The sequence below is a fragment of the Oxyura jamaicensis genome, chromosome 21 (genome assembly GCF_011077185.1).
Source record: "Oxyura jamaicensis isolate SHBP4307 breed ruddy duck chromosome 21, BPBGC_Ojam_1.0, whole genome shotgun sequence".
Classification (NCBI taxonomy): Eukaryota; Metazoa; Chordata; class Aves; order Anseriformes; family Anatidae; genus Oxyura; species Oxyura jamaicensis.
Genome location: NC_048913.1, coordinates 3,178,171 through 3,192,248, shown reverse-complemented (window position 1 = coordinate 3,192,248; position 14,078 = coordinate 3,178,171). Strand labels below are relative to the sequence as shown.

General features: G+C 49.1%; 1 long non-coding RNA gene across 8 annotated transcripts in view; it reads right to left on the bottom strand.

The window, feature by feature from the left end:
* The window catches only part of LOC118177297, a 44,408-nt gene that overhangs the window by 28,819 nt on the left and 1,511 nt on the right, over positions 1–14,078 (bottom strand). The window contains exon 2 of one of the 8 annotated variants that reach the window (XR_004755744.1): positions 4,441–4,589. The exons of the other annotated variants lie outside the window; for them this stretch is intronic. This is a non-coding gene — a long non-coding RNA (uncharacterized LOC118177297). The remainder of the gene's footprint in view (positions 1–4,440; positions 4,590–14,078) is intronic. 8 annotated transcript variants of the gene reach the window in all.

Here is a 14,078-nt window from a genome sequence, read left to right as displayed (position 1 = left end):
AATACCAAATCCCACAGTCTGTCCATATTCAAAATATCAAAAAAGTCTCAAATAGAGTTCTTGGAGGCTGGCTGCCTGTATGGCTGTAGAAGAACATCACAGGACAGGCAACTTTTGCCTTCTCTGTTCTGCCACTGAACACTTTTTAAAGCTAAAATAATAACAATGCATAAATAGGTCTGAAGGTGTTCGGCACATTTTTTTAAGCAAAAGCAACCTTCGAAAGTCACAAATAAAAAGTACTGGGACTACAGACAAGTGTTTCCTCCCTAATTCCACAGAAGGGTCATGACAGGGAGCAAAAGAGATGCACCCATCATGCTCTGACATCTGCTTAGATATTTATTCTCCATGTTAGTCAGCTGAAAGCTTTTTGGAAGCAGCTACCAGGGGAGCAGAATCCCCCCAGGTGGGCAGCTGAGGACAAGGGGCCTCTCTGGAGCAGCCACTCCAGCCCAAGTTCGAGCCGTGTCTGCCCGCAGGTATAAGAAGGTAAAACTTGGTCTCTTTTATGCAGGGAGGTGAAACAGAATGTATGGTTTTTAGTCTTAATTTTGAATGAAACCTCATATCCACTCTCCAGCTGAGAACATTTCCAAAGTAGACTTCTTCAGACCCCTAAACATCTCTCAAAATCCCCCCCCCCCCCCCCCCACCCCGACCCTTTTCATGCCCTCTCTTTTTTTCTTGCTTTTCTCTCCCCTGTGGAAACCATCCACATCTCTAACACAACTTTCCTATATTAGGCAAAATAGCCTCAAAACTGGGTGCCGAGTGCCTCAGAGAAGCGTCTCGTCGCCGATCAGTTACCACTGCCTACATACTTGAACCCGGAGGGATACGTCTCTTGCTGGCAGACTGCGGAGACTTGCTGAACCCCAGCCAAGAGGAGAGATGAGGCAAGGGGTGTTAAAAGCTACCGTCTCGCCTCTTCGTACACATCACACGCACGAGTGCCTTCAGCACCCAGGGCCCGGAGCCCAGACAATTCGCTGAAAGTCTAATGCATTTCAGATAAGGCTTTGACTATTACCTGGATTGACAGCCAGAGAATGGGAGGAAAAATCCCGGCTCCGGCCCACTCAGCCGAGCAGAAAGCATCCCAGTTCACAGGCTAACCTAGGTCAAGTGATTTGGCGCCTGCAGGGTATTAAAGCTATTTACCAGAGAGGAGAGGGAGGGAGCTGCACGATCTGAAGGGAGCCAACCTTCATAGTGAAAATTATTTTTATTATTGTAATTCATGATATGTCCTGGCTCTGTGCCCACAGCCAGGGCTGGAAAGACACTGTCTTTAGTAGAGACAATGAAACAATAAACAATATTTCTAAGCAATTTTTTAAAAATAATAATAATAATTTGAAAAAATCTCCATTTTACAACCACACAGCTCATCTGTTCACTTTGAATCTATGGGCCGTCACCTGAAAGCTGGTCCACATCAAAGAGAGGTTTGGAACAGGGAGAGGTGATCCTGTTTATCTCCTTCCAAGGCTTCATTCCTGAGAATAAGCCTTACCTGCTAAAGCCAGGAGTGCACATCATCCTCTCCCCATCCGACTGCCAGGCCCAAAGGGACAAGGGCAGTTACATCAGGGAGAAAAGGCAGGCTGGGAGCTCCAGCCCAGTGGAAGCTACTCCATCGGCGTAAAGCTCCCACCTTCTCCAGGGCAATATTCTTCCAGTAAGAAAAAACAGAGGGAGAATTACTCCTCGTGAAGGAACTGGGCACAGCCTCTTCTGGAGCCTTAGCTGCCTTTCCCAGCACTTTTTGTCTTCCAGCTACTGTGCATCATCACTGACTGTAAACCAGCTGGCATTTCGGCCAGCTCTGTTCTCCACGTTATTTCCCAGCAGGGACACAGAGCTTGCCTTCAGCATCCATCCAGGACTAGTGCCTCGCACTGGGATGGGTGCTGCCTGTGTTGGGGGCAGCAGCAGACCTGTGTGGGACCTAAACCCCTTTGCATGCTCTGGGTGCAAGCAGATGGGTCTGGGAGGCTCCACACTCAGACTGGAGCCAGCACCAGCCCTGTGCCCACGTTGTGTCCCATGGTTTGGTCTGGGCAGGCACACCACACAAGTACAGTTGTCTCTAGAACGTCTTGACTCTTCTCAGTCTGCTTTTATTTTTGCTTTCCACTTCTCCTTTATCTCTTTTTTTTTGTTTTGTTTTCCCTTTCTGTGTTGCTTGTTAGGAAACGTAATGTTCTGTGACCAACTTGCCCCCCACCCTTGCCCGTCACCTCCACCTCCCATGCCCCCTCTGCTCTTTGATCTGAAGATCAAAGTGAGAAAGGAGCACAAGCTGGCGACAGCAAGAAAACCAACGTGTGCTGGGAGAAAAAGAAACCACGCTCTCACAAAGAGGAGTAGTAACATCTATTCCTATGCTTGTGGTGACCCCACAAGAAGCTCTGGCCCTCCATTCTCTAAACTCACCATAAAAATCTGACATATGAACCTGACCAACAAATGCACCATTTCTAGAATATTTTGGGAAATCTTGGTTGTGGGATACTACCCCAAAATTTTATTTTTTACTTATAATCTGTTCGAACAACGTCTGCTGCAAGGCTCCAATTCCATCACCGTGCTCCAGTACCAAAGCACACCACTGCGTTACTGAATCAGCTGCTCTCCTCAGCAGAGGAAAACCAAGTCCCAGAGCACCCATTCTGCATGGGATCAGTGCTGCCCAGACAACAGGAGTGCTGCAGAATGAACCATCAAGAGCACATCCCTGGTCCTCAGGCCTCACCCTTTAGAAAACCCTCTTTTCAGTTCTGAACCTGCTTCTCTGAGGGATACGAGCAGGACGGAACTCTGACGCAGCACAGATGCTCCACAGCAGCTTGAAAATCAGTGATCAAAACGCTGATTTCTGGGGGCTGTGGTGTATTCAACTGGGAATTACATTTTCCAGTACCCCCTTTCACAGCCCAGTATCTCTGTTGGGTGCCCCGAGAGCAGGTAAGGACAGCCTGTACCAGCAGCTACCGACAGCTGAGCCCTCAGAGAAGGATGCTAATCCATGGTGAGTTTGGGTGCAGAATATAGAACACTATTTTGCAGCTCAAGCTCAGTTTCTGTGATGGAAAGGGTAGTTTTGCCAGGCAAAGGGCCCAGGCCTTTTTATTTATTTTTTTGTGCAAATTGCCAGGCAATTAAAAAAGAAAGGGGGAGGGAGGGTAAAATAAATGGCAGGGGGAGTGGATGTCGTCTGCTGCAAAACCAGGGCTAAAAGCAGCGTCCCCATGGGTCGCTAACTCGCTGCGGCTGTCAGCACTGATCAGAATCAGTTGGTCACTCATCACAGGAAGGCAAACAGTCAGGCCACAGCACATCCTTAGGATCAACAGGCTAATTAGGATACCCGGTCTTACTCAGAGAAGCCTGCTATTAAATCCCCAGAAGTCCTGCCGAGCCATAACACCATCCTCCAGCAACTCCACGAGGAGACCCGAGGAGCAGCACCCCGAGGCCCCTCCGCAACACAAGTTCGTGTTTCAGGAGGGGGAATAACTCGTCTCTGAGTGGAGGCGAGCGGTTAATTGGGCACCTCGTTTGCGAAAGGCCGCGGGTCGCCGCCACGGCCCGGCCTGCTGTCCCGCTGGCGGGAGGCCAGCGCTGTCACTCAGCGCCAGCAGCCTCCCTGTCTGCGGCCTCCTCCGCCACCGCCGCGCTGACGGCCTGGCGCCCGGGCACCTGGGGGAGGACATTCGGCGAGGCCCAGTTTGTCTGGCTGCGAGGGAGGAGAAGCCAGGGGCGTGTTGGACGACGCGTCCCGAAAGACTCGAGGGGAAAGGCACAGCAGCTAAGGCAAGGAATGCCGCCTCCTTCCCCTGCTCCCCCTGCGAGTCCCATGGGTTGAACACCAGGCCCTCTGTCTCCTTACACAGCTCCGTCTCCTCTCTCTCAACCCTTTCCTCTTTTTTGCAGCTCCTGGCTTTTTACCTACTTTGTAAACAGCCTCCCGCCCAGCACAGCTAAGTGCATTTTTATCCAACACCTGGTAATTAACTTATTGAGAGGGAGGCAGTTTTATTATTCCTACTGGCATCACCAAATTCTGTGTAGCTGTTGTGTGCATGCTGGGGATAACTGTGATGCTGCTTTCTTGCAAATTCCTCCAGCCAAGCATTACTGCATTGGGACAGTTCACCTGTCTCCTTGTAAATCCTGCAGCTTTAGCCATGCCGTCCTCACTGCTTTCTGCCACACTACATCCTGCTTTTTTCAATCTAAATGACTAATTCTCCACACTGCTCCACATCACATTAAAAGGTTTCACTCAGGGCTGTGTCTGCTTAAAACAAAACAAAGCCCAGGAAAAATTGCTTCTAGCTAAAAGAAACATTCTTCCAATATTATATCACCATTCCTTTCCATCACATCTCACGTTACAATTCCGAGGCACCGAAGGAGAGCACATTTTACCTGTAAGCAGAAGGCAGGCTGGCCTGATCCCCCATGAGTTCAGACACCCACGGCAGGGACGGGGCAGAATTTCCTCTTTTACCAGGAGAGGAAAGGTGTGTTCAGGTGGAAATGCAGAGCAGGTACAAAGCTGAGACATTCCAGGATATCTGGGGATGGAAGAGCAGAGCAAACTGTGCAGAGTTTTGCAGAGTACTGAGGATATAAGAATGTGCCTTACACAAGACACCTTCCACTTGTTTAAACCTCCTTTTTACTGCTTTATTTGCAAAGGTACTTTAGAGGACATCTCCTGTTTGGACAGAGCAGCCTTTCCCTCAAAAGGCTGTCAGTTACTGTCACCTTGAATTAATTGAAACAATTGCCCGTCAGCAAGCATTAGCTAAGAAAGGTTAAGTCCGATTAGTGATCTGCCTGTTAATTCACCAGAAGACTTTTGTTTAATCATATCTTCCAGCAAAGAATTTTTTGCAATCTTTCCATGGCAGTTTGCTACCAAAAGTGACCTTGGAAGGGCAGAAGAGAGGAAAGATCCTTGCTCCATCATGAAAACAATTTAATTGCCTCTCTCAAATGTTAACAATTAAGGACAGGGTAGGAACGTACTCCTTTAGCTGGGAATCTGATAGAAAGTCCTTTTTCACCTTGAAAACTCTGTAGGGGTTTGGGGCACTCAGCGGTTTGATCCTGGCTCAGTCTAAATCCCGGTGGATTTAAACAATTCCAGACTAGAAAAACATCCACAGAGGCAGGCTGGCTTTAGCTGGTCTGAGCCCTGTCCCATCCCTACCTTTCCACCTCAGCATGTCGGATCTGGCATGGCTGATGGATGGACAAGAGGATACAAGGAGTCTTTTCTTGCTACAAATCCATGTAACCATTTAGATGCTCCTGCCCTTCCCTTGGCCACACTCCAAACTGCTCTTATTCCAAGATCTGCCTATATTTTTGGCCATAAACTCAAGCACTGAAGAAGGCTTGCCTGTTTCACTTGATTCCTGCTCGCTATTGAGATGAGCATCTGAATACCTCCTGTGGTCAAGAGCTAGCAGAGACAGAGGTACAAACCTGTTGGCCAAAGGAGAGGGGGCATGCTTCTCCCAGGGGGTCAGGCCTGCATCCTAAACTCCTCCGAGCACTTTTTACTCACACAAATAGCTTGCTCAGCCTCCGCAGGACTCAGCATGGAGTTTGTAGAGATGACTCATAGCGAGCACTGGAGGCTTATCGCTCGCGTGATGGATTGTGAGGCAGTGCGTTGGTTTGGGTAGCGATGGAGGAGGCTGGAGCAGCCAGCCTTCCTGCAAAATCCATTTGTAGCTGTGGCTGGGGGCACGGTGTCAGGAGACAGCCTCCATGGCTGCAAGGAGGCAGTGGCACGTAGCCTCGTGCAAGACGCACGACCCGGTGCTCGCGTTGTACCTGTGTGCCTCAGGTCATCTCGGGAAGCACCTGCTGTGTAGGTGCCAGACAGAGATGATATCAAATGAAACTTTGGCACCAAAATTGACATACTTCTGCAAAGCCAATTTACATTCCTTGCTCTGGGCTTCTGGAGCCAAAAGGGAGGAAAAAAAAAAAAAAAAAAAAAAAGTACTTTGGATCCAAACCTGACTCCGTGGCTCCAGTTTGCCTAGCATAGTTTCCCTGGTATAATGCTAAAATGAGGTTCTGGCTCACAGCACTGTGTCCTAGAAGAGTCCCCAGTGGGTATTGAGAAGTCTGTCATAAGAGCAGACTGGGAACAAGACAGCAGTTATGAGATTGTGATGAAAAACGGTCTATTTGTTGCATTGCCCAACTCTGTTCCCATCTTTGTCCTCAAGGGTTTCCTTGCAGACTCTGTGATTTGCTTTTTTTCTTTAATGATGTTAGCTTGGAAAAGAAACTCCTTTTTTTTCCACTCTCCTGACACATGCTCCATGTGATCCCTCCTTCCCTCTCTCCAGCATTACACCTTCTTTCAGCCGGGATCCTCAGAGAGGCAGACAGCAGAGTCACAGCCCTAGAGGTCCTACCCCAAGGGTCAAGCAGCACCAAACAAATACCTGAAAGTCTGCTGTTACCAACTCCACTCATATAAAACAGAGATGGATAACTTGCATTTTCTGGTCTTGAATCAAAGCTCCAGCAGCTCACTACACATGCACTGCCCAAGGGTAACCAACAAAGGGCAGTGGGGATGCAGCCTGGCTTCTCTCTTGATCTTTCAAGATCAGTCCAGCATCCAGAATCCGTTCCTTCCTTCCTTCCACCAGTAGCAGCCTGACAAGCCACCACTCCCACTACAAATCAGAAATCAATAACCCAGCATCGGGTTATTTTCATATCACATAGATGTAATAGGATCAAATAATACACAATATTACTGATGCGTACTATAACACAACATATTCATTTGCCCGCTTGGTTTATCTTTTGCAGTTGCTTCACAGAGGCACCATCTCAATGTAACATTATATTAACACAAGTCATTTAACAACATAAATATTTCCCAGTGTTAAGGCTTCTCGTGCAGACCTGGCAGAGAGCTACACACATGCTTGGCAAGGTCAGACCAGCTTACAGACCTGCAGGAGGAGGTCTCTGTTCCTCCAGTTTTGCCCTGGGAGTGCTGTTTCCTCTGACTGCCTTCCACAGCACCCTGAGCTCTAGCAGATGCTGAAAACATCTCTGAAAACTGAAAGAATAAGACATGTTCTCTGCTCAGGAGATGTGTAAGGAGCTACAAAGCTCCTCTAGAAAACCTGGTCTGGGGGAGCCATTTCAGCCAGCCCTTAGCATCATAACATTAGCCTGCTACGTCTTTTGAGAGTAGCACAAGCTTTTAAAGCAAGGTGCTTAAGAAATCAGACTTCTGTTTTTATTGGAGCCCATCGAAGCCAGAAGCAGCCAGAATTAAATTAACTTGCTTTTTTCAAAGGCTCACCCCCTTGGCCTCTGGAGTTTCTACCCAAAGCAAATATGTTCAGGCTATAAGGCTGGGCTGAAATGAAGGTAATGCTCATTAGAGTATAAAGGCTTCACCTTTATGAGTAAGGCAGCAGAGAAATAACACCAAACTGATTATTTAAAAGCTGCATTAAACTTGTTTCTTTATTGATTCTCTTCTCTGAGGTCCTGATCAGACAAATACTTCTGCAGCTGTGTAATTGAAGGCCCTGAGAAGTGCCAGGCAGTTAATTATTTGCAGGAATGGGGAGCCTTTTGTGGCAGCTAAATAATGAAATATAAATCTGCAAGTCTGTCAGTGAACAGGCAGCTCTCCCTTCATTGACTGTTCAAGGCAGCTTCCACTGGCAACAAAAAGCAGTGGTAAGTAAATGCAGAAGATTTCAGAGTCTTTTTCCCATCTGGTCACTCGGGGCAGGGTTATCCTCATTATTTCTTCTGCAGTTTTCCTTTCTGGGCAGGAGCGTTTCAAGCCTTGGCTGCTGATGTGGGTTTATGATTAAAACTAACCTTGTTAATCCTCCTTACTACAAAAACAACTCTGCTTATCTACTCTTGGGTTGCTTTTCTCAAGGCAGCCAAAGGCAGTCCTGCTCTGCTTGTGAGAGCCCTTCTGGAAATACATTCAGTGGCTCCTGGGGCTTGAGATCTGTTGCTTGTGAGCTCTCACCTATGCAGGTTGGGACTGCTCACCTCCAGGAGGGGTTATTCCCACCTTTGGTAGGTTTCCATGTGCTGCTGAATTCTCTAAATGCTTCATAAAGGCACCCAAAAGATAGGCAACATTGAGCTTAGTTTAATAATAGTTTCTGACAACTGCACTTAACTCTCTATTAAAAGCAACGAACCAGACATATGCAGAAAAGATGCTAAAACATCAAAATGAGAAACACAATGCAAGGAGAAGGAGCATCATTCCTGTCTCACCGCAGGAGATTCGGCACTGCACACTATTTTCTTCTGGCTAGAAGCTGTTTAAAACCAATCTGCTGTCAGGAGAAGGAGTTAAACAACCCAGAAGAATGAACAGCCACGGCATGTAATGTCCTGGGCTGCAGTGCTGTAACCACGGGGCTTGACTGGGGTTTCTTTTATGCTTGTGCTCTCTAGCATGACTCTGGCAGCCTAAGGCAGCTGGGGAGGGGGGGGGGGGGTGACTGCAGGCAAGAAGAAAGCACTCCTCCTGCTTCGACAGCCAGATTTGACAAAAGCCTCATGGGCAAGCACTCGTGGCAAGCCACTCCAGCATGTGGCTCACAGCAGCACTCGGTCTCTGGTACGATCACCAGCCACATCTTGCAGCATCCTTCCCATTCCCCCAGCCAGCCCCTGCTGCAGGCACTTTGGCAAAAGGGGTCCCATGTCCCTCTCTGTGCCTGTTCCCAACTCTGTCAGAGTAGGGGAAAAAAACACCACACATTTATTCTCTTCTTTAGAGGCCTGGGGTTTCCCTCACTTTAATTACAAATGGAAGAAATAGAAACAGCCTCCTGTGGGGTTACTTCTCCAAAATAAGCCAAGGAGCTTTCCCTGCACATCGTCATTCCTTTCACTCCTCTCTCCAGAGCCTTCTCTGCATCACAACAGAGTGCTTGCTGCCTCAGATAATCCAAGAGAAGGGACCCCTGGGGGAAATTTAGGCTGTTTCTTTCTGGGGGCAATACATTTGCAGGAAACCACCGGGCACCCCCCAGGAAAATAAAGCACCACTCAGTAAAGCCAGGCTTGGAAGCAGAAGATCAGATGCGGGATCTTTGCTTTCTTTCCCTACCCCCAGCCTCCTCCAGCAAAGCCTCAAAGGAGATCTGGCGGGAGGGATCACTTTACACGTGTTTTCTAAGGGCAACCCAAAACCTTCCTGGGTCACCAGCAATTTAGACACTGAGAGGTGACTTCCCTGCTGCCTCTTCCATCTCCATCCCTTTCCCAGAGCCAGCCAGTCGCACTCCTGGCTACCAACCATCACAGCAGGAAGGACCAAAGGGAGCCTGAGGAAGGAGATAAGGGATACGTGCAGAGCACAGCCTTGTCTTGAGCTCTGCAGCATTTCCAATCAACTCCTGTGTGCATTCTCAGTGCTTTCTGGCTGTGTGCTGCTCAGATTTTCATGTGGGATGTTTTAAACAAGGCACTCTAGGTTCTGAAGGCTGGATCCTGTTTTCTCTCTCCTGTCCTCCTTTTCTCATGAGGTATATGTATATTTTCAAAGATATTTGTGACAAAAAGGCAGTAACCAATCACCTAGAAAGGAGCAAGATGGCCTGATTGAAATCACCGAACAGGTGACTTCAGGCATCCTGCCTCCCATGGCTATTATCAGGAAAAGACTGAGTTTTTAACACAGGGAGGTGGGGAAGTCAGTTAGCAAAACCCCAAGACAGGACTGGAGCCCACACAGTGTGAAACAAGTCCATGCACAACGCAAGCCAGCATGGCTCTGCCGAGGCCACAGCTCTGCCACTCGTGCAACAGGGGAACTGCTGGATCCTCAGCATCCAGGGCCTGTGACACAAACCCAGGGGCTCTCAACACAAGCATCAGCTCTGTGCCACATGCTGCAGCTTTGTTCAGGTCATTAAGTTGTGTGCAGCAGTCCCTGAGCAAGGCAGCTAGCAGCACAAGGACACGACAAGCAGGAACCTGGCCACAGCTGGAAGCAGTCATTTTTTCCATTCCCCCACACCTCCTCCTTTTGGGCCCGATACAACTATACTGCGTCTTTAGCAAATGCTCCCACCAAGTTTGCAGAGTCAAAACAGCACATTCCTATGGCCCAAAATGCCTGTGTGACTCCGCTGGGCACGAGAGGAGAGGGGGAAACATGAGCAAGGCCGGGCTGAGCCGGGCCAGCTGGAGGCAGGGAGCTGGTCTCAGTGGTCCAGTGGAGACAGATCTCATCTGGCACGGCCCCTCCTGGAGATGAGCACCACAGCGGGTGGCTTCCAAGCCCTGAGGACTGGAAACACAATCCTCAAGCCCAGCTTCTGCTGCATGCAGCGGGCAGCAGCTGACCTCCCTTCTCTGGCAGCAGAGCTGGATGAGGAGAGGCAGCAGACCCACGGGCATCCCTGGGGAATGAGGGGCTTTGGGCACAGGCACCCAGCACGCTGGTCTGAAGGGCTGCAGCTTGGTGGCGTGCAGAGGGGGACTGATTTTGGGTGGTGTTTTCACGTGGCTTGAGTTCATCAGGCCTTGAAGAGGAATTCCCAGCTCTTACTATTTTTGCCCCAAGCAATGAAAGCTATCAACAAAAGCATTCAGAGAGATTTATCATCATTAATGGTGGCTTGGAAAGAGAGGGCGAGGTAAGCAAGAGGAAGCATGGAAGGAGGACTGAGGTCTCTGGACAGGTATTCCAGACATTTTCCACTGCAGCACAGCAGGCTTCAGTCCTGTCTGTTCTCCAGAAGCTGCAAGGACAAACCACGAGGGAGACTTTCAGGTTTGGGACCTCAGTCTTGCATTAGGCTTAGGGCAAAAACACTGGTCACTGCCTCCTCTTCCTCCTGAGGAGGAGGAAGGCATCACAATGAAGTCAGAGCCTGCTGCCTGGCCCTGCCTGACAGTGCCTAGAGGTGTCTTGAAACGCAGAGAGAAAAATCCTCACGCTCATTAAGTGAGATCATGCTTTTTAATTAGCCTCCACTGACAACTCAAGCATGAACAAGCCTGGTGAGCTTCCACGTTGCAGGGGCTCTGCACACACACTTCTGCTTGTGGCTGTGCGGGATGGGACGGAGCTGACACAGGGTTTGGTGCTAGATGGGAAAGGACACAGATCGTGGCAGGCACATGCACCCAGCAAATATCTCCTGCTGTTTGCCATCCACCTGCATCCCCCTTTCCCCTTCATTATCCTGCAGGTCTTAGGCTCAGCCCCAGTTGCTGTGGCTGATGGAGGAGGTGAGCATCAGCGCTGTCGCCTGGCACAGCCACAGCCCCTCTCCCCCTCGTCCACCTCCCTGTTATCAGATCCTGTCCATCCTGATTTAAGCTAATGGCTTCCTCACGCACAGCCCAGAACAGTATTACCAGCCAGATCCCTATCACTCTCTAATATACCTTAAGGCTCCAGCTCCTATTTGTCTAAATCAGAGGGGAAAAAAAAGAAGAATGTAGCCCATTGAGCCCTAGTGAGGCAAGGGGCAATGGCTGGAGATCCAGCCCTGAGATGTCTAGCGCTGCTGTCTGACATCCTCTCCCTCTTTACCTGGCACTTTGCTCTAAAAGGAAGAGTAAATATGTCAGTACAGACCAATTTCACAAATACCAGCCTGCGGGAGCCAACCTGGCTGCAGTTTGCTTCCTGCCCATGGCTCCTGGCTTCTCTGCCTGCTCCAGCTGCTGCCCACGGCTCTGTGGCAGTGACCCTTCCAGAGACAGGGACACTTATCCGGGTGCAGGGCTCCAGGGAGCACCAATGAATGCGTTCAGAGTGCCCTCTACGGCCCTTGGCACAGAAAGGACCTTCCCCAAAAGCCTAAGCAAAGTCTTTCCCTAGGTATCACCAAGCGACCCCATCAGAAGTGGTGACTTGTTTCTGGCACTAACTGGGCGTTATTGAAAGGGGCACAACAGCAACAGAGGTACCAGGCTGAGCGTTTTCACTCCCAGCAAGCAGTCGTGTTCTGGTTCACTGCTCAGGCTCAGCAGCAAGTGGTGCCAACACAGGCTGCCTCCTCATCGCCAGAGCACCCTCCTGCTTTTGCAGGACTGCAAGGTCCTCAGGGACATGGAACAAGCTCTTATGAAGTTAGCCAGCCCTGTTTCTCTCTCTCTCTCAGAACAAACCTCACTGACAAATGCCAGCAGCAACTCAACATCCAGGAGACCAGTGCACCGAAGACATGAGAAAACACCAAAGGTTTAAGTTTTCCTTGGGGCTTTCATTGGCATGCAGACTATCAATACAATTCTTCCTGCATCTCCAGATCCCAGAGGTCCTTAGCTGCTCTTGCAGCATTGCTCCCACTCTCCATCAAGGACTTTTTTTTACCCATTGCTGGTGGTTCACACACCTTGGTCAGGGCGAGCCACGGGACGCACAGAGCCATAGAGGCACTCGCTAACTGATGCGAGTATCTTACTGCAAGACAAACAGCCTCCAGATAAGTAACTCGATACATTTTATTATTATAAAATGGGATTTTTATGTGCAGAATTTGGATGTCACACATACTTTTGTTTCTTTTTTAAACCAGGAAAGATAGGTGGTTAATTGATAAAAAAAAAAAAATACTTTTAGCACAGCAGAGAATATTAACCCCTCCTTGCCCCAGGGGCTCAAAAGCTCTGACAAAGCGAAGTGGAAAATAACTCTTCTCCAGTCACTTAACAGGTCTGCAACAGGAGGAAATAAGGAACTCTGCCCACCCCTCAGATTGCATTAGTCAGACACCGCAGCATTTTTCAAATAGTCTGTCATTAATCATGACAACACAAGAGAGCGAGAAGGAGATCAAAGAGGTAGAAGTCTGAAATTCCAGTTACGGATTCTCTGCCGTTAAGGTAATGACAAGGTTAGGAACCAGCAACAAGCAGTCGGGAAGTATTTCAGTCTACCTGGGCAGCCACTGCTACAGGAACCAGAACAGCCCCCTGAACCTTAGGGGAACGATGCTGGTGCAGCCCAGGTGAGGATCCAGCCACTTGGATTTATGCAAACCACAGAAAACAGCAGAGCAGGGCTGCAATCTTCAAAGGGATGGTATTTCCAGTAGCTCCTGCCTGTGGTTAAAACTGGAAACACCATCCTCTGAGGTCAGCATTTCCTCACCTCCAACTGCAGAACACCTCTGGCAGCAAGAAAACGGGAAAAACAGCCCAGACAATGGAAGTTATCCAGACGTTACCCAGAAAGGTTCTGGAATGGACACTACCCCACTGCTGGGGAAGTTTCCATTTGATTTTCAGCAGAAGATTTCAGGAAGGCTGATGACTCCTTCCCCGAGTGGGAGGCAGACGTGATCCCTCAATGCCAGTGCCCTTGTGACAAGCCCCAGACCTCTTTAATGCCCCATCCTCTGCAGCAGCAAGCTGATGCTCTCAGTTTGTGGCCATGTGAACAGGAGTTAATCAAGCTTGTAAAGCACCACTGCTCTTCACAAAGACAGTGATCCTATTGGCATACAGGGCTACCAAACAAAACCTAAGGGCAACCTAAGTGATCTCCAGAACACAAGTACTCACTAACCTTGCACAGGCCCAACATGTTGGGTGCAGGAACCCACCGAAGCCCCTTTCCCAAAGGGCTGCCAGCTGAGATAGGGAAGACACTAAAAATGAGTAGCCTTTCTCAAGGCCAACAAGCAGGTCAGTGAGAGTGCCAGAAACCACACCCAGGCTTTCCATTCTCCTGCTCCGAGACATATCTGTTCCTGCAGGCAAGCACACATCCCCTGAGGGTACAACACCCAGGGCTTCAGAGAGCTGCAGCCAGCATCCAGCCCCGCAGGCAGCACATAACACAGCTACCCCTACGAGCTGCCCTCCGGTCTCTTGTAAAAACATCCCCAGAATCTCTATCACTTCATAAAACTTTAAAACCCAAACCTGGTAGGAGATATTTATAATGCTTGAGATCATTTCCCCCAGATTGACTGTCATTCCTGTTTTATAGATTACTGGCAACTCCCCGTGCCCTTTGCTGGGGGAGAAAAAAAAAAAAAAAAAAAGAAAAAAAAAAA